The sequence below is a fragment of the Macrobrachium nipponense genome, chromosome 15 (genome assembly GCF_015104395.2).
Source record: "Macrobrachium nipponense isolate FS-2020 chromosome 15, ASM1510439v2, whole genome shotgun sequence".
NCBI lineage: Eukaryota > Metazoa > Arthropoda > Malacostraca > Decapoda > Palaemonidae > Macrobrachium > Macrobrachium nipponense.
The window spans coordinates 1,392,682-1,414,836 of NC_087208.1; the positions used below are offsets into that span (position 1 = coordinate 1,392,682).

A 22,155-nucleotide genomic window follows, 5' to 3' on the forward strand; every position below is an offset into this window, starting at 1 on the left:
ACTTTTTAGATGAAGCAATTCTCCATTAGGTAAACGTTTTTAATAAGATATAAAGATTACATTGTATATAACAATCTACATCTTCACCAAAATATTCTCTTCGCCTCGAGACATAAATGCATCGTTTTTATCTTTCAACCTACAATAAACATTTTCTTGAACGCCATCAGTATAAATAATCATCAAAATTCCATTAGCACAAAAAATTGTCAGAGATATGAAAATGATAACAAATGTCAATAGCCTATGCAAATATAGCAGGAAAAGTAGGACAGAATATTTCACCACGACATTTGGAACCAGACTCTGCCCAGTGTGTTCAATATGAGAGGCGAAGGATCGAATTGTCCATTGACGTTTCAAATGTCAGGAGACATTTTTGCCTGAGTGTTTTGCTCCTTTTAACTTTGGAATTCTGACGTTGTGATCGCACAGAGAGAGAGAGAGAGAGAGAGAGAGAGAGAAAGAGAGAGAGAGAGAGAGACTGGACCCCAATGTCGTGACTGCACTAACAACGACATAATATCCTTGCAAAGCACGGAGAAATGTTTTCAATTTCGCTTTCACTGTTTGCAATGCTTTATTTTCTTCCTTTCTGCATCAAATTTTCTCGAAGATATTCTTTTTCATCGCTGCCTATCCCACTTTCACGTCGTCTACGTTGAATTCAACTCTGAGATGAGATGATTTCAAACAACTGTTTACAATTGGTTTCGCCCAAAAAAGGCAAGAAATTTTTTTCTCTTGTGGGGGGGGGGATCTATATTAGTGTTTATGAGATTGAGTAAATACTTCTGTTATAATCTATGTCTTTCTCAGTACTGGTACAATATGTTTCTTTATCTATTTATATATCTTCAAAGTACCGTTTTCATTTTGTTTCTCCCATTTGCTTTGCCTACACCTCATCTCTCTCTCTCTCTCTCTCTCTCTCTCTCTCTCTCTCTCTCTCTCTCTCTCTCTCTCTCTTGTAAATTCCACGCCACAAGGCAAATAAGGAGAAAAGAGTCCTAATCAACTGGTTGTTTCTTTTAAATAACACCAATTGCAACTACCATGCTTTTAATTTCTTGAAAAGTCTTTATTAGCTGAACAAACTTAAAATAAATATGCATAGAATAACTATTCCACCTCAAAAACAAAAAAAAAACTTCCTCGATCACCTTTCTAAAAAATCTGAAAAATGAATGAAAATGAACTAGGTAAAAAAATTATTTCCTTAATATGGGAAACCCGCGAAGCTAAAACAAAAATTAAAAGTCAGTACTAAAAACCTACAATTAAATAATAACGAAATTAGTTACTTTTTCTAATAATATCAAACAGCATTTGGTGAGAAAAATGGCGTCTTTAAAAAGACACTATTTTCTCTCCAAATGCTCAATAACTGCGACCGTTTCTCTTCTAATGACGTCATTGGTTTCTGGCTCAAGGTGACCTGGAACCAATACTCTTTTGAGTGATGTTGATATTTAATATTATTAGGAAACAGTAAATAATTTCATTATAATATAATTTTAGGTTTTTAGTACTAAAGATTAATTTTTGTTTTAGCTTCGCTGGTTTTCCTTATTAAGGAAATCAATTTTTTTAATTAGTTCATTTTCATTCAATTCACAGACTGTTTAAAAGGTCATTGATTTTTTTTTCGAACTAGAATAATTATTCGATATACAATCATTTTAAGTTTCTTTCAGTTACTAAAGACTTTTCCAGAAGTTAAAAGAAGGGTAGTTATAGTTAGTGTTAGCCTTCCATCTGAAGCCAGCAATTTAGAAGGAAAAACCAGTTAATTAAGAGTCGTCTCTGCATATTTTTCATCATTGTCCCTACAGGTTTTACTTTCCATTCAAAGACATTTGCTTGTTTGAACGAAGATCTAGGTAATACAATCCTTGTCGCATTCGCCCCCCCCCCCCCCACAAAAAAAAAAAAAAAAAAAAAAAAAAAAAAAAAAAAAGGATCGCTATGCTCTCGTCTGCAAGGAGAGTTAGTCCACTTTCCTGTTGCCCAAATAGCCACTGGCGATAATGATCTGAGGGAGATTGGGGCTCCAAGGGAGCGTCTTCTCCACACATACGCACACACAAAGCACTATAAATTGTTAGGACCATAAAGAAGAGTATATCTGTTAAGATATTTTCTTTCTGAATTAATTAATTAAACTGTCAAAGCAGTGGAAATATAACCTATAAACATATGTATGTGCTTCTGCGCTGCGTGTGTGTGTGTGTGTGTGTGTACGCTCGCGCCCGTTCTTCTGTCTATGTGCATGCCATAGCAGTGACAGATCAAAAAGATCAAGGTTCGATCATGTTTGGCCGTCCCGAGTCGACTCAGCTGTTAATGGGTATTAGCGTCACCCTGCGTGAAGAGAAGGGCATGAGGCTAGCAACCTCATCCCTTCAGACAAAATGAAAACCTGAAGGCTCTTCCCTTTTTGGTGCTGCTACCCTCTCTAAAGGAGAAAGAAGTGGTGATGGTAAAGTGCTTTCTAATACCCCCACCCAAACTCCAAACACACACACACACACACACACATATATATATATATATATATATATATATATATATATATATATATATATATATATATGTGTGTGTGTGTGTGTGTGTGTGTGGTGTGTGTGTGTGCGTGACTGTAGGTAGGTATAAATGTTAACTAGAATTCAACAACAGCTAACAGAAGAGTAAATTGATCTGCTGACTAAAGTGCACGAAGGACAAATTTTCTCAAATGCTCCTGTTCTGGAAAAAATAATCAAAGGAACCTCACGATGATGAGACATCGTTAGCGGTAAAGCGGCAACATTCAAGGAGATTGTGCCATCAATGCGTTATTAACTCGAACTTAAATTACTCTCTCTCTCTCTCTCTCTCTCTCTCTCTCTCTCTCTCTCTCGGTAGTATCTACCATCGACAACAACGTCTTGAAGTACAAAGAACAAATGTTCCTCTAATCTAGGTTCCTTCACAGCAAGCAATCACCTCGCCTCACTCAGGGAGGTTTTTTGCCTTTTGATCAATATCTGGCCAGAAGGCGCCAACAAATTAGGGAGACAGAAAAAAACCTCCTGGAAGGAGCGAGGCTCAGCTGGAACATGGAACATCGGGCTCCAGTTAATCAGTTACTACGAATGTTGATGAAAGACCTCTCGAGATTTTGTGAATTGGAGTTTTACTAGAATACAAGCATTTAAATTTTTGTTGTTGTTCGAAGTTACGACATAAATGTAGGAATATTAGAGTAATGCAAATGAGGACAACCGGCAATTTAGAGACTAGTTTTGGTAGGGCAGCTTTCCTGAAAATATGTTTTATAGTTGGCTTTTGGGAAATGCATTTTGGGGATATAACGTTCATAAAAACCTATGTCATTTCGTGTTTATTCCGCACAATTATCAAATGACACGCATTTAAAATGTAGAGGTTTCCTTAAAATAAATCTTTTTTACCTTTAGCTCAAATTGGAACTTGATACTTTCATGTGTCGACCTCAGAATGCTCTAAGGAAGAACTCAGACGTTATTAAAACCAGAAAAAAAGGAAGAACTCAGACGTTATTAAAAGAGAAAGGTTTAGATTCCTTTTCACCCTGGATGGAATGAATCAATGTTTGCACCGAGATTTTGTCTTGGGGTAAAGAATTTGCGAGAGAGAGAGAGAGAGAGAGAGAGAAGAGAGAGAGAGAGAGAGAACACTAAAGCAGAAAAAGATTGGGGGAGATAGAGGAGTCTACTTCACTTTCATATGAAACAAAACAAAACAAAACAATGTTATATGTCTGTTGAAGACTTTAATCCAGTGCGGGAAAAGAAAGCTAAATGTAAATATTAGGGACAAAGCATTAAACCCGGAAGAAATATTCGAACTACAAACAGAACAGACAGGAAAAATGCATCGGCAACTGGAAAAAGGAAAATGGAAATGTAATACGCATGGCAAGAATACTGTAGCCTTTTCTCTCTCTCTCTCTCTCTCTCTCTCTCTCTCTCTCTCTTCTCTCTCTCTCTTGTGGCACTGGAATTTCCTCATTAAAGTGGGAGAGAGCGTTGAGCGAAAATGCCCGCGGCATTTATAAATGTCATGGAACATTTCGCGCATTTTCCCTCCTTAGTGAAAGTAAAGGGTAGCTCTGAGTTCTCATATTTGCAGACGAAGCTTTCAAATTGCTGTTCGTATAATGTTTTGTGGAGCTGTTCTTATCTCGTTGGACAGTGTTCCTTTTAGTTTTTAATGTATTATTACTGTGTGCACATAACCGTTTGTAGAGTCTACATAAAATTTAAGGCATTGTATACGATGGCGTCTGAACCGTTTTGTTGATACCTCAGTGACTATTTTTTTCTTCTTTTTTGTCTGAAAGTGACAACGATTCTTGAAGGAGGGTGTATGAGGTTTGACACTTTGATGTTATATCACTTCTTCTTGTACTAATATGATCAATCATCTGTGTAGATAGAGTTCCTTTTGCCGGAAATTACACGTATTTTCCAATACTTGTAAACGGAAGAGTTTACTATTCAATGTAATCTGACATGATGTCTTGAATATGATAAATGAAATGACAATCATAAAGCTCTGAGAAGTTAAATAAAGATATCATATACCCATATCGTATACATATTAGACTTGAGGGATGCCAGAGGTTTTATCTATCTTACTATCTATCTATATTTGGCTTGAAGAACTTCTCATGTTCATTATGACCTGAGAAAATTTAAATCTCACAACAAATGTTTCAGACTGAAAACGGATAGAGAAAATTGACACTTTCATTCAGCAGTTATATCCGGGAAATATTTCCTTTTGACACGAAACGTCTTCCCTTTTCCAGTGACAATCATCATGGGGGGAGTGGGTCATAGCTTAAAGAAAGCATTATAATCAACTCTCATTTATATGTCATAAATCAGACTGCTTCACATCGAGCGTAACACAAATTGAGTTGATTAACAAATATCCAGTTCAATCCTGTTCCTCTGATAACAAAATATGACGGAGGTTCCGTTTGATCTCGCGTCTGTTTTCAGCCATCATCATCAAAAGGAAAATGTCCTTTGAAAGCGAGAAAATGTTTGCATTCCATTTCAATAAAACAAATCCCCTGAAAGCGAGGCCCAGTAATATGACAAAGTCATTTTGCATAATTCTGTCGAGGCTGACGCTTTGGAAAGACAGGTATTAACTCCGTTGTGTTTGTGTTTGTTTCGTTTAAATATTAGTTCGTTTGTTCAAGTCTGAAGGGATAATGTTTTTATTTCTGATGGAAAATTCGCAATAAGCATCTCTTGTTTGTCCTCAACATTTGCCTTAGGGAATTGCTGGAGACAAAGCATGATCACAATTCACCGCGCAGCTCCAACTACAGCAACAACGGTCAGGACAGATAAGAGCCAGTTGCCCAGCTGACTGAAGGAAAACACCAGGCTAAGGGTGAATGAATGCAACAGGGAAAATAATATACGTAGAGCGAAAAAAAAATGAGTCGGGATGGACCCAAAGATTCGTACTTCAGGCTCCGGAGCACAAGCAGTGCACCGATACGGAGAGAACACTTTAAATTAAAGTCCTTGCAACTTCTTAAGCAGCGTTGGTAGCACTGTCTCTTCTCTCAGAGCGACTTCAGTTGCACTTGGTTTCATCTTCTTACGGAAATGACGTCGTTAATATGATCCTGATTTTGCGCTAATCGCGTTAGCAATCAAGAAATGATTTTCAAAAGGTAAGTTAATGAGACTGTCGGGAATTGACGCTTTAGTCATTGGCTGTTTATTCAAACGAGCAGCTGACGAGGGAAGGGATTGGAAGCGACCTGATCCGGAGGGTGAAGGAATCGTACTCTCTATAGCGGCCATATTAAGGAGCTTATGGAGCCATATTTTTTGTATTGTAAAAGCACGAAAAAACTCGCACAAATTTCCAAAGAGCCATGAAAAAACTTTTCTGACAACTTCCAAAACCATTTCTTACAATGAATGATGAACGGGCAACAGATAATAAATGTCCAGAAACAGAAACTTTCTCACAACAAAAAAAGTCCAAAACGAGATTAAGTGGCCGTTTCCATTTCTCCCTTCGCCCGCGGTCTATGAACCTAATTCTAAGTCTCTAAATTGGCTCACTTCCTCCCCAACGATCGATTCCAATTAGGCATTTGCTTTTTTACTTCTTCTCATTCTCCTCCTCCCCTTGTTCTTATTCATTTAGTTGGCGGGATGGAGAGGACAGGCAGAAAACAGAAACAGATATGAAATACTGAATGAATTTAATTGACTGGAAAAGGTTGCCCCCAACACAATACCTCTCTCTCTCTCTCTCTCTCTCTCTCTCTCTCTCGACTGGATAAGGTTGCCCCTCCACACAGTACCTCTCTCTCTCTCTCTCTCTCTCTCTCTCTCTCTCTCTCTCTCTCTCTCTCTCTTAGGAATCCTTCTCTCATTTGCAAATTGCATTTCCTTGACTTACGATATTCTTCGATTCTCGTCTCCTCGACCCCAGCCGAAGTGGCTTTACATTTGACTTTTCAGATTAGACCACTTCGTGAAATAATATGAAAATGAAAAGAACGAAATGGGGAGATATGTAATATTCTGAAACATGAAAAATAGTCCCCCTAATTAAAAATGGTGATAAATCAAGAGAGAAATCATGAACATCAGTGCAATAAGGGTTATAATTGTAATCATGGTCTTTCTCCAAAGTGGAAGAAAAGGAGTCTAAATGTCAGTTTGATTAATTGATTTATAGACTTCTGGCATACATGCCAAGCACTGGGGCAAGTAAGGCCATTCAGCGCTGAAGCTGGAATTGACAGTGAATAGGTTTGAAAGTGTAACAAGAGGAAAACCTCTCAGTTGCACTATAGATCAATTATTACGAGGGACAGTAAGACGGAAGAAAAAGAATATGGCTGAAAGGTACAGTAAAAGGAATGAAAGGGGGTTGCAGCTACAAAGAACCTTAAGTAACGCCTACGCCGCACCGCATGAGGGGCACTGACGGCCCTACCCCCTACTGGGTCTAATGTCAGTGTTAGACAACAATCCGTTAACTACAGAAGAAAATCGGAATGTCTCGTTTGAGGGAAATATAAGAAAAGGAGATACGCACTGCAATGTTGTTTCTGCAGTGTCCTGGTCTCTCTCTCTCTCTCTCTCTCTCTCTCTCTCTCTCTCTCCTCTCCCACTTCGTGGCATCGGAATTTCCCCATTAAAGAGGGTCAAAGAGCAGGGGCGAAAATGCCCTCGGGATTTTCAAATGTCACGAGACATTTCGTGCAGTTCCCTTTCGCAGAGGAAAGAAAAGGAAACACTGGGTTCCGTATTTTCAGACAAAGTTTCGGTGTTGTGATTTCGTGGAGTCTTCGCATGTCAAAACTGACAGTGTTTTCTTCAATTTTTACTTGCGGTACATAATCTTTTTAGACTAAAATTATGACACTGTTTATAAACGCTTCCGGGTCAATCCTTTTATTATTGTCATAAATGGCAGTTTATTGATTCATGAAAAAAAAAAAAAAAAAAAAAAAAAAACTTAGGGACACGATCTTAGCTATCATGCCAGCTAGCTCATGGCATAAATAATGAATCTGGGATGCATTTTTACAAAAATGGACTTTTCGCACATAATTTTGAGCGAGTACTCGGTATCTGTTAGCCCTTTCGAATTTCGGTGATTTTACAGAGCACCACCAATTTTCCACGCCATGCATGAGGACGTTCCACTTGGACTCGTCTGGAATCCGAAAAGGTTTAGACACTGATGATATCAAAGATTTATTATAATAAAAATCTAAATATTTGCTGGAATTGCAAAAGCTGACATCTTTTTTTTTAATGAATTACAAGGGAAAGTTCACGACAGTTATTGTGAGGCAGGAATATAACTAAATGCGCGATTGAAATCCCTTGGAGATGAAGACAAAGTTGATCACTGGAGTTTTAAAACGAAGAGGTTACTCATCTGCGCAGAAAGAGCAATCGATGATACGAAACATTCAGTCCAAATAGTAAGTAATTGCTTTAGACTTTACGATTGTATTAATCCATGAACCATTGTTATCAAATTGAGAGGTTCATTATATGGAAACAAAGCATTTTAACCTTTTTGTTGTCGGCAAATCTTCAGCCTAATGACTTCTCCCATTCTACGACCCACGACAGTTGACAGATGCCCATGAATTAATTCACTGTTTAGGTCATAAGACGTACCAGGATGATTTAATAGCTTGTGCCAGAAGCTTTTCTACTCGCGTAGGTGGTGGAGATCTTGCCCTCTCTCTCTTTGTGTATGTGTGTGTGTGTATGTTTATGTATATATATATATATATATATATATATATATATAATATAATATATATATATATATATAGTTTTAGAATTTAATGAAAGGAAAAAACATATATATATATATATATATATATATATATATATATATATATATATATATATATATATATATACATGATACATATACATATATGTATATATATAATGTATATATACACACACATTTATAATCCATGATTGCGTCATCGGGAGTTTTAGAATAAAAAAAAACAAAAAAGAAAAAAATAGACAATAAAATCACAGAAAAAATACACAAAGGCAAAGTCAGAACATAGAAAATACTCGACTCTTTGATGATAAAAGAGCTTGTTCCGAAATCTGAACACTCAGACTTTGGCTGCTCCTTTATACCGGTCGTAATAATAACACCTCATTTTCTGAATTTGTGCCCCATTCCCAGGTTGGCTCCATACCAATAATCATGTTTAACTTATTGTGATTTTAACATTTTAGTGTTTTTTAAGATATAAAACTTTTACATTTGCTCGACTTGTCATTTATGTGTTCTGTTTTGTTATAATTCATTCCTCAGTGTTTCGCCTGTATAAAATGTCTTTTTTAAGTGGACTGTCATTTTTTTTATGTCCCAATTTTGCCTTTGTGTATTTTTTGTTTTTTCTGTGGATTTTTTTGTTTTATGGCTATTTTTTTCGTTTTTAGTTTTTCTGTGAAAGAAAACCGTTGAAATGGCTTCATCTGGCTGCCCGCACTTTTTCTGTAAAGACCCTTAGATCTAAAACACTACTGAGGTTAAATGGCTGCAAATTGGTATGTTGATCATCCACCCTCCAATCATCAAACATACCAAATTGCAGCCCTCTAGTCTCAGTAGTATTTATCTAATTTAAGGTTAAAGTTCGCCACGATTGTGCATCTGGCACCACTGAGTCCAATTCCGGAGGCGTCTCCGACGCACTTTTCTGTTGACCACATCTGGGGAACAACTGAATGCTCCTGGTCATAGCTGAGAGTTTTGTACCGCAGCACATGAGATTTTTCATACGCCATGAATTAGCTGTAGAGAAAACTTGATTGCCGCCGAAGAAGCTTTGGCGCATTTTTACTTAATCTAGACCCACTGATGATGTAATCATGGAATAAGAAACGTTGGGAATAAATAAACATGTAATCAAATGACCAATCAGGAGTATTCCTCTCCCCCTTCCTGCCTGATGTCTGCATTCGGTCATTCATGCCTCTTGCTCATTGGTATATATATATATATATATATATATATATATATATATATATATATATATATATATATATATATATATACAGAGAGAGAGAGAGAGAGAGAGAGAGAGAGAGAGTGAGAGGGAGGGAGGATTTACAGTTTTATGGAGAAGTTTGTGTTCTTCTCAAAGACGAAAAGATAGAATATAGGTAGGTAGAATCTGATAGAATATAGGTAGGCAGAAAATAGAATTTAGGCCAAAGGCCTAGCGCTGGGACCTATGAGGTTATTCAGCGTTGAAAGGAAAACTGACAGTAAAATTTTTGGAGAGGGTGGATAGAAAAATGGAATAAAGAGAATATGAATGAAGGTACAGTAAAAGGATTGAAAGGGGTTGCATCCAGGGCCGAAAGGACGCTGCAAATAATCTTGAGTAATGCCTACAGTGCACTGCGTGAGGTGCACTAACGGCACTACCCCGCTGCGGAGCCAGCGCATGCCATCTAATAAGTTTATAGCGGAAAAAATGTAATAAAAACTTTTAACAATAGAAAGAAAAAATCTGAAAAAATAATCCAACGAAGAATGAAGACAGAAGGAAGACTGTCATCAAACAGAAAGCAGGCGGACACTCATCATCATCATCTTCATACAGAAGAAAGACAGCTGGAAGACGGCTCCCAAAAGAGAAATTCCGTTGAGAATCACGAAGCCTTTGACGACATGAGAACAGATAAGCCAAAAGATTTCCCTCAAGAAATCCGAGAGGGAAGGAACACCTCTAAGTCAACCCTGAAGTGACGAAGGAGAAAGAAAAGGAAAATGGAAAAACAAATGTCCTTTGAATTATGAATTGCCTTTGCCTGTGATGGGGACAAAGAACAAATTCTTCTGAAAACACGTCAAGTTGTAAGACAAAGTGGTTTCCATTTGCGATTTCCGTGCGTTATTCTATCGTGTTGCTACTGTTTATTTTCTCATCCTCTGTTTCCTGATATACTCATCGAAATCGCATCATATATTAGAACTCTCTCTCTCTCTCTCTCTCTCTCTCTCTCTCTCTCTCTCTCTCTCTCTCTCTCTCTCGGTCTCTCTCTCTCTCTCTCTCTCTCTCTCTCTCTCTCTTCTCTCTCTCAAGGCCATTTATTTATAAATTTTTTAGTGTTTTCTTTGTCGATTGTTATTTTTGTTTTGCTTTTACCTTTTCCCATTTTGCCTACGTATATATATATATATATATATTATATATAATATATCTATATACGTGTGTCTGTATAGTAGAGACATATATATAATATAACAGGAGTGTATATACATATATATATATATATATATATATATATATGTATGTGTGTGTGTGTGCTTGTGTGTTTTCTGTATATAGTATACATATATAGTATTACAGGGGGAAGTGTTATACAGGATATAAAATATATATACATATATATAAATATACATGAGTGTGTATATATATATATTACACAAGGCAAAACGGGACAAAGCTAAAATGCAAAACAGAGATAACAATCGACAAAGAAAACACTCAAACATTTATATTTAAATAGGCTTCAGAGAGAGAGAGAGAGAGAGAGAGAGAGAGAGGATGAGAGAGAGAGAGAATTAATTCTAATATATGCTGCGACGAGTATACCAGGCAACAGAGGATGAGAAAACAAACAGTAACGACACGAGAGAATAGTGCGAGGAAGTCATAAACGAAAACCAATATAGTTAAAGGAGAGAAAGAGAAAAACACTTTGTCTTACGTCTTGACGTGTTTTTAGAAGACTGTTCTCTGTCCCCATCACAGGCAAAGGCGATTCATAATTCAAAGGACATTTGTCCTTCCATTTTCTTTTCTTTCTCCTTCATCACGTCAGGGTTGACCTTAGAGTGTTTCTTCCCTCTCGGATTTCTTGGGAAAGGGAAATCCTTTGGCTTGTTTGTTGTCATGTCGGTCAAAGGACTTCGTGAATTCTTGAACTGAATTTCTCGTTTGGGAACCGTCTTCCAGCTGTCTTTCTTCTGTATGATGAGGATGCTGAATGTCCGCCTGCTTTCTGTTTGATGACGAACTTCCTTCTGTCTCATGATTGTCTTCATCCTGCCTGCTGGTCTTGTTGTTCTGTCATCTGAGCTGAGGGACAAAACTTCATTTGTTTACCAGGAAGACGGGAAGACACACACAGGCGCACACGTGCGCGCAATAGTATATATATATATATATATATATATATATATATATATATATATATATATATATATAGATATAATATATATATACATATATATATATGTGTGTCATATCACATTACCGTGATACATATACTACATCGAGCTACAAATGTTTTTTAATATCTAATTCGCTCTATCTGGGAATTAATATATTTTCATATTATATGTTAACCGAAAGGGAATTTTATAGTCGAATTTGTTGGGGTTCGATGGTTCGTGTCCATGAGGTGACAAATTTCTTATCTACTAAAAAATTCCCCTTCGGTTAACATATATGAAAATATATTAATTTCCGAGTAGAGCGAATCAGATATTAAAGGACATTTTTAGCTCGATATATATAATATATATATATTATATTATATATATATATATATATATATATTATATATATAGATATATATATATAAAGATATATCATTTGAACGTTCTCCTCACCATCGAGAAGAGTTGGGTTCGAATCCTGGTGAGACAGACTGACAGAGGAGCATTTCTCTAGTGACCTGATCTATGCTGTATAATAAGTGCCTGGTACATGACCAGCTCTGGTTGGTCACAGCTGGAGTAGACTAGGACTATTATTTTCATCCCGAAGGGCTCGCTTGGAACCAGATGGCTTTCACTCTATGTTAACAGGCTATCCAAACGATAAAGTGCATATAATTATCTTTATTACGTGTAATATTTATTTTGCAATAAGCAAAGAGTCATTGACTTCTCGAAACGTTGCTCAAAACAGAATTAGAAAAACAAGCAATGTGACTGAATATATATTGACAATAAAAATAATCATATGCATTTCTTCGTTTGGACAGCCTGTTAACATAGAGTGAAAGCCATCTGGTTCCAAGCAAGTCTTTCGGGATGACTCTGCTAGTCCTAGTCTACTCCAGCTGTGACCAACTAGAGCTGGTCATGTACAAGGCACTTATCATACAGCATAGATCAGGTCAACAGAGAAATGCTCCGCTGTCAGTCTGTCTCACCAGGATTCGAACCCAACTCTTCTCGATGGTGAGGAGAACGTTCTACTGATATATATACATATATGTGTGTGTGTCTGTCTGTCTTCTTGTCTGTGTCTGTGTACACGTTTGTGTGCACGCATTTGTAACCCTGATGCGGATATAGACTAATAGAATGATATATGGGACAGACAAGTACGTTGGATAATCATTATGAGTGTGGATAGAGAGAGGAAGAGAACTGTCAATACCAGAGAAATATTCACTGCTCTCTTGTCATTAACTGAACTCTCACTGAATTTTGGAAAATTAGGAAAAGCCGATACCTGGTACACTAGAAATTCTCTCCAAACGTTTGTTGTCGCTAAAAGGACTTGGAAGCGATCCTCATCGCCCTATGAAAGCGATAATGGAGCCCTTAGGCTGGCGGAGCTTGGGTTCTGTTTCGGGTTTTTTATTGGGACAAAGATGAGGCCATAATGAGGTGGCAGTCTACCACACGTCATTACGATTCGAGTGCCTAGTGAGAGAGAGAGAGAAGAGAGAGAGAGAGAGAGAGAGAGAGAGAGAGAGAGACTTTCTGAGGATCAAATGTCCTAGAATGATGGGTTGTGTCTTAATACACGATTAAAGGCATATTGATTTTTAATTGTGGATTACCAATATGCATTCAAACACATTTTCGTATTATTCGATGCCTTTCATTTTTGCCAAGGTATATAGAATAAGGGATTCTATATACCTTGATTTTTGCTATTGTTCATACTTCTATGTACTTTGTTATTTTGCAAACGTCTCCTTTGCAGAGTATTATTTAATTATTTTCACATTTATATATTTCCCTGTATGTTCTGGAGGCCTCCTCTACTTTTCTTTGGCTTCGCTCTTGATTTATTTCGTCGAAGTTTTACAACCTTAGAGCCAAGAAAATTATCATTAATATTGATATTAATACCAATATCAATTATATCAATTATAATACTGAGACTAATAATACAGAAACAATACAACGCTAAGAGTATAGTTATAAACTTTTAAAGAAAGAATATTCTTTGAACCCTCCTAATGTAAGAGAGCCAGTCTTCAAAAGTGCTATAAAACTCCTACGTGTACGTACAAGACCAGTTACTATTCATCACTACATCCACTCTCGCTGAGGGGTTTCAAATCGGCACTAAATTGGCCCCGGTAAAGTTTTTTAATCAATGGTCGTAAGTTTTGAAGATCAACACAAGCCTTCAGTTGGTCCTGATGAAAACCAGCGAAGTTCTGACACTGTCTGCACTATACGAACCACCTTCAGGAAAATGCGTCAGAAACTAAATTATCTCAAACCCCATTTGTTGCAAGACTGAACAGGTATGTACTTTACCGTCCGAATTTCTTCATAATCAATGGAAATCAATTTAAATCATGAAGTTGTTTAAACGAAGGCTTGCTTTTCTAAGACGTCAAGGTGTTGTCGATCAAGTAACACAAGCAAAGCAGTTACACGGAATTAGAAACGAAACATCAAAGGCTAAGCCAGAATTCTGGAGGAGACTTATGCCCTGAGATGTATAGAATGCATCGTAAAGGAAGCTTCATAAATTCCCACCCCTCCCCTCCTCTAGTCCATTCCACTTTTACCAGAAAGCATAATCAGCTGCGCAGCCAAAGCCATTTCGACTGTGAGCCTTGTTTATGTGGGTGCGTTCTTTGCAGCTGAAATGGTCCGTAGGATACCGATGATTCCCTCCGAGTTCAAAAGTGGCAGGAATCCAAGTTTCGTTTCTACAACTACGATGCAATTTCCAGGGGTAGCTCAGCTCAGTAACTGTTGCATCGTGAAATAAAATTCTGTAAACTAATGTACTGCACTTTCTTTTTTATTAAAACTTAAAAAGATGAAAGCGATTAAAGTGTAAGATACTACCATCCCGTGAATTCTTTATCAACCTCTGAAATGGGGTAAAAATAGTTCTCTCAGATTCTTATAGTTGGTCATTTTATTTCCTTGGGAATCATGAAATTAAATTCATCATATGAAGGAGGAGTCAATGTGAATACAGTTACTAAACAATATTCAAACGAGACCAGTTGAATTCTTTGGAAGTACACAGCGTATGAAATCGAATACCCTCATTGTCACTGAATCTCACAATGAAACCAACTGTCTGGAAACGCAGCTGACGGCAGAGACTTGAAAACCAAAGGAAAGTTTCCTCGCTAAAAGATGGCACTGGTGAAATTCTCTAGAGTTAAATGTCCCAATTCACAGGATGCGAACATCTCAACTGATTTCACAAGTGTATGGGAAAGCTCTACTGGGTCTTCCTTCCATATCCTTGGAAGGAGACACGCTGAAAAGTGCCACAATATTCTTGTGGCATTCACCGCACATAACTGGTGCTTCTCTTCTTTCATCTGCTTCTTTCCTCTGCTTATTTCCTCTGCTTCGTGCCAACTAAGCTCTAAGCTTGCCCAGGTCATTTCGGAAGAACTGCTCGAGAAAAGAGCTCTTAAAGGAAGGATTCCCAAGGCTGTGAAAGACGGAATCTCAGCAGAGACATAAGTATTGATCGAATACAAATCAACCCCAAGAGCAACTTGCAAAAGTATGAAATATTCGCTCTGGACCTTAAAATATCTGAAAACCAAATCTGTCATAAATAAACCGAATGTGTGGCATTATGAAGGCGTTTGTCATAGGACAGGAGCACAGACATTCCAAAGGGGCCATTATGCCAGGTGAGAGAGAGAGAGAGAGAGAGAGAGAGAGAGAGAGAGAGAGAGAGAGAGAGAGATTAAAATTACTGCTTTATGTTAATAGCAAATAAACCTAAAATAAATTAGAACAGACGGAAAAGAGACTAATGTAATTGTTATACGAACAACGGCTTGAAATTCTCATTTGATCCCCACAAAAGAAGAAAAGGTTGAAGGTAGAAGAGAGAAGGAAAAATGTCGGAATCAAATTTCTCCCTCCAACGCCAATATTTTATTTTTGGGCGGAATATTGGACGGACGATCCCTCGAGATTAGGCTGCAACTTATGTCAGAAGTCAGATGGGAGGAAAATGGATATTACGCGGAAATAATTTTCTCTAAATTGATGGCACTAGCAATATCTAAAACGGGACCAATGAATTTTCTTCAGGCAGTTGCTCTGTAAAGACTTTAGGATAAAGTTCTACTTTAATATAGATATCCAGTCTTCCAAAAGACTAATGCAAATTTTAATTATTACACATCATGAAAAAAAGTTGCCTTCAAGAATGAAGAGAAATTTACAGAAGGATTTTTTAAAGGAAAATTATAATCGATTCCCAAAGAAACTCACATCTATTCGAAATAAAGCTGACTCAGCAGATTGTTTACCTCCCTCATTAAAAGTCTAACAGGTCATCTTATTCATCAAATTACTATTATAATTCTTCGATATAAATAAGCTATTACAAACACATCCGCCAATGAAACCTTTATTTAGATCAGCGAGAATTCCTGCAGTTCAAAACGTATTACGTGGTTTCCATGCCACCAGTCATTTATCCAGAAAAAAAACTATTTTCCTAAGTGTTAATCATCTTAAAAAGGTCACCTGATACTTGTATTTGCCGAGGCTCGTCCAGATTCGTTGACTCATTCCTGAGATATACTTCAACACACACATTCACCATCATGATGTAAATGTAACATTTTCCAACTACGTATGTAACCAGTGACAACTAACATCGGAATACGAAACAATAAGAAATACACAAACGCAAAAAGCAGGGATAAGCTCAATGTTATAATGAAACCTCTGAACAAACATAAATGACAGACTCCCTCTTAAGTGAACAAAAAAAGACAAAAAAAAAAGAATTCGAAATTCACAGACAACGATGACCTCCATGAGAACCAGGAATATTCATTATGTCCAGCCTTGATTTCTTTGCATGATTCCACCATAGCTGAAAGGAATTGGAGATTTTATCAAAACTTCTGCTCAGTGATTTTCAGTCACACATTCCTTCGAAGAACTGATTGGATTTGGGAAATACCTGCAAGCATTCTTTGAATTCAGCTGCCTCGTTCTGTTATTCATACTACTCTCATTAGAACGCTAGAGTTTTTATGTTTGCATGCATGTCTTGAAGCACATATACGCCTATTTATATGGTTCAGTAAATTACTATTCTCACTGGACTAAGGTAGAGCGAACAGTCTTAATATCTAAGTTCTCTGTAAGCTTTGTTTTAACCTTTAACCCCAAGGCGTCTTCTCCAATCTGAATATATCCATTTGACGTGCATCTCTTATTCTGAGACATTTCTCTCCACTTTTCATTCCAGAAGAAGAATCTTGATATCTCTCAAAGGTATTTGCATAGATGAACCAAAAATATCTAATCTATTATTCCTGTTTATTACCCACTTTCATTCCAACTACACTGTATCAATGTCAACGGAAATTTCGCTTTGATCGAAATAATTCTATTTTCGTCTTTCCACCGTTTACTGCTTCTACTCCTTCTTTCTACTTAACAGTACCCATCAGCACGTACACACTATATATATATATATATATATATATATATATATATATATATATATATACATATATATATATATATATATACATATTATATATATACATATATATATATATATATATATATATATTATTATATTATATATTTTATATATATATATATATATATATATATATATATATCTCACATAGTGTGTGCTTGTGTGTGTGTTCATGTATGAAAAACACTGAATTGCTAATGCACTGTATATCGGAGGGAAGGTGTAACATCACAGGGAGTAAGAGCGGAAGACGAAGGGTAAAACTTACTTCCGGAATCTCCCTTGACACGTAACGAGAGGAAGACTGAAAACAAAGATTCAGAGCTCATCGTCTCACATCATGTGTCTTTCTTCCTGAATATCTGTCCAAATCTCTTTACAGGTAATATTCCTTCATCAAAGTTGGAGGTGAGAATATTCGTTGTTGCTTTTCGCTTCGGGACCCTCACTTCGCCTCTTTTCTTTTCCATTTTATTCTGCCTTTTTGTTTATATGGTGTTTTCACGTTGCATGGAACCATTGGTTATTCAGCAACAATACCAGCGGCTTTAAGTGACTTCCGAACCACGTCGGGAGTGAACTTCTATCACTAGTAATACATATCTCACCCCTCAGTGGAATGTCCGAGAATCGAACTCACGGCCACCGAGGTGGCACGTCAGCACCATACCGACCACGCCACTGAGCCGCTTCTTATTCTCCCTTTTTTACTGCCTTTTCTTCATTTAGTCTATCTTTTTTATTATCTTGTGTCTGGAGATGCTGCAGCTTTCGCTTAGTCATCGATCGCTTGATCCATCAACAGAAGAAGGATTCCCATGATAAGGCTCTGAATCGGTCATTTTGGAACATTTCCTAAAATAATGTACATAACATTATTTCGGAAAAGAAAAGCATCGTATACATGCCCTCGGATACATGTGTTTTAGTAAACTTCCTCGATGATAAAGTAACAGACGAATTTCCTGGGGATTATGTTCCTCGGGGCATGAGGGAACTGGTTATCTGGGTGCCAGGATCTTGGGTCCTAGAAATTCATGGCATTAGGATATTGTAGTATAACACATATGAAATTGATATTTGCTCCTGCATGTAAGTAGTTTCGGCTATTATATGCACAAAAAAACAAAATATGACTAATGTGAAAAATGGAAAAAACTTATATGAGATTATTCCTCAAAAAGCTTTAAGCATTATACTCGTATTATGTGGGGCAGGGTCTATCGCTCACGCTCTCTCTCTCTCTCTCTCTCTCTTTTCTTGTTCCAGGGTAGCTAATGACACCTCTCATATAAAAGGGTGACACCTATATTTGATAGGGTTAACTGAACGACGTTAGGCGGGAGTCTTCTAGGAGAGTGAGGGGGACCCGATTGGGGAAGTTCTGAAATTATGCTTTGATTATTTTATTTTTATGGCATTACTTTCTTTATTATCATGTTTTCTTGTTGTTATTTTGTTTTCTCTTGCTATTCTTTTGTTATCACTTTCTGATACTCTCGGTATTTTCTTTGTATCATTTTGTCATTTTTTCGTTATCATGTGGACTCTGGAACGACTCGGGTATCAATCTTGTATCCGAAGGAAAAGTGGAAAGCCACTGCTTAGGGAGCACAGAAGCGGTCGTGTGACTGATGGAAAAAAGATGAAACTAAAATAGAAAATAGAGCTCAAGCTGAGAAGGATCAATGAGCCAAGATGGTTTATAGAAACGTTTTTGAATGAATACAAACCTTAATACTACTCCCCTCAACCAAGATAACAAATATTGAAATATCAATTCCCTAAACACCCAAAAGGAAGAACGATGAGGATATTTGTTTAAACTAAAGTGATAAAATAAAATTTAAAAAAACTCTACTGTTCCTATCATAAACTTTGAAACGGTCTTTTCTCTTTCGAAGTCAGTGGCGTTTCTGAATAGTTGAAAACTTGTGGAAAATGATTTTACAAAAATTAGAGTTACTAATCTGTTTTATTTGTGAAATTGTTGGTCCAAAGATTCAATAATAATTTTTCAAAAGCAGTTCATTGACCTCTGGGGAAAACGAATTGAACAGTGACGAGATAATGTAATGTTCACATATCTCTGTTTAACCTTTATGTGATTTACTCATCAATTTGAATTTCAATTCTTATCTTCACCAACTCTCCTCTCTCTCTCTCTCTCTCTCTCTCTCTCTCACCATCTGGTTCCAGACATATCGGGCACCCTTAAGATTAGAACCGTAAATCTAAACGATAAAGTTCACAAAAATCTTGACATATTGCTCTATAAAAATAAGATTTCGCCGATCCGCGAAATAATGTTCCAATTACCAGTTCCTCTTCATCATCAATCAGTCCCTCGAAGGAACAAACAGGCAATCACAGGAGCATTTAAACCAGACAGTCCCACCATTTGCATACTGAATAGAATTCCTCGGCTAGCACGATTTAATGCAAACGCTGGATTATTAACGATGCCATTGACGTAAGAAGATAGTGGCTGGTGCCAATAAAGGCAGTGGGAGTCCGCTTGTTACTAATGCTGTGGCAATGTTGCCAATGTTGAAAAGCTGGTGAAAGACTGTGTTGCCAGTCCTGAAGAAGCTAATCAAACCTTTCACAGGAAAATGCATTATTGCATATTACTTTGCTTTTATTGTGAGATAAAGTTCCTGTTGCACACTGGCAAACAAAACACTAACAATCTATCAATATCGGAAATATTGAGTTTACAAAGCAGAATCGTTTAGTGGACACAAAATAGCCAGTGGGTCTGTCCCGCTATTTTCTCGGACACCGAACTTGACTTCTCTCTTTCTATCTCCTACTGCAACTGGTGTCACTGTCATGGTCAGTGGGACAATTGGCTCTATTCTATCATATCGAATATGTGTCCCCAGCACAATAATTCTCAAAACGAGTAGAAATAAAATAGAGGTAACATAATTAAGGTTTTCAATAGACGATTTACTTTAATAAATGAACAGACAAAATGGAACAGAAAAACTAACAGATACAGGGGCAAACAGGCCAAAGTCTTCATCTCCAAAAGCGTTAACTTCAACGGAATCTTGCAAAAAACTTCCGACATATTACAGGGAGCTGCTTTCCACAGGGTTTGTTTGTTTTTGAAATGGAACTGGGTCAAACGCTTCGTAATTTCCAGTAATCATTTCTCTAAGATATCAATCAGCATAATGTAATCTCTGTAATCCTTTAACTTAACCTGAACACGATTAAAATTTATTTATGTAAGTAAATGATGCCTAATTTTTACATTGAAGACTATTTCTTATTACTGACATCCGCCGAAACAGTGTTGTAATTAACACACAAATAAAACTGTGTTCTCAAGCCTTTCTTACTTTCTCATACTTGAAAACGTTTTATGGGATATACTAGTTATCCATCAGTTAAAATCGATCAAAGAATTAAACAGAGAAGCTCTCTGGAACTTTATCTTGTCTGATTCGAGTTGTAGCATCTGATATCTCTCTTTTCCAAAGTTAAAACAAAAAACCTTTCAACAAAAGAAAATAAAAGGAGCAAAACGTCAAGTTTTGGTAATAACCGAATCAATTCGAAAGTATAAAAAATAACTGGGGAAAAATGCACAGAGCATCGAGAACATTGCGCAAAAAGCTGTATGTGGGGACCCATCGAAATGACATAAAATTTCCGACTCCATTATAACACAATGAAAAAGAGAGCGAAAGATAGGGGAGGGGAGACTGAGACATCGCCATTATGACTGCAATGCACAATGGCATAACATCCATGCAATGTAGAGCGGAATTTTTGTCATCCTTTTCCAACACTTTCTCTTTTTACTATCTCGTTCATTTTTTTCTGAACTAGATGGATGACTCCATAGTTTAGGCCTCCACTCTAGACAAGGCTTGTACAATCAGCATGAGGTCGCATGACCTTTCTAACTCTTATCAAATTTCATAGAAACTTACCTGGAACCCTGGAACTTGAACCATGTGGCTTTCCAGACGGTTATCGGAACTTATATGATTCGGAATTTGACTTCCCATGGAGGTCCCCCAGCCACAAGCTAAAACGAAAAGGGTAGAATTGATAAGATATGGAAATATAAAACAAAAGAAAACCGAATACATTTTTTCTTCCATTCTATGTAAAACTGGGTTACCTCATAGAAAAACAAGACTGAGTTCAATACCCTATTCTTCCTTCATATCTCTTTTAAATGGAGAACGATCCACATTGGTTTAAGCTTCTTTAGCCTCACAACCTCCACATTTCTTAAACAGAAGCTGCATGCGACGCAAGGTTACTTAAAACACGGCAGAGGTTTCTGTGTATGAAGTAGAGGAGGCTGTCGAAGTTTGATTTCACAAAAGTTTGAGGGTACTTGTGACAGGTTTTTTTTCTCCCTTAAATCCTAGTTTAGAGAACAGTACCCAAACAGTCTGTATTATAGATAGATGGGAGAATCTGCCCACTTAGGTGTATAAACGAGGAAGCTTCTCAAGAGTATTTTTCTGTGGAATGTGGGAAAATAGATCAGACGCACAGTGGAAACCTGCAGGGAGATTATTGTTCTTTTTTCTTTTTTATCAGCAAACAAACTGCCGCCACCAGCCCCCCCCCCCCCCCCCCCACCCCCCCCCCCCCCCTACCCCCCCCCGAACCCCGCCCCTCCTCTCTACGTCCACTCGCGTTCCCTTTAGTTTAGCCACGGTCCAGATAGAACGTATCTAGACCGTGAGTTTAGCGTACATTCACCGTCTGCTTATTTGTCTGTTTATTTGTTTCTCTCTTTCACGTCAATTTCTATTTCGATGCAATGAAATATTAAACAACGAAATATAAATAAGCACATGGCCCCTACGAGGGAGGTTTCCAGCATCTGATAC

General features: G+C 37.2%; 1 long non-coding RNA gene across 1 annotated transcript in view; it reads right to left on the reverse strand.

Annotated features, from left to right (window-relative positions):
• LOC135226771 (uncharacterized) overlaps positions 1-21,332 on the reverse strand; it is a 93,740-nt gene extending 72,408 nt beyond the window's left edge. Inside the window, exon 1 of the long non-coding RNA XR_010317269.1 lies at positions 21,235-21,332. This is a non-coding gene — a long non-coding RNA (uncharacterized LOC135226771). The remainder of the gene's footprint in view (positions 1-21,234) is intronic.
• Positions 21,333-22,155: the final 823 nt, after the last annotated feature.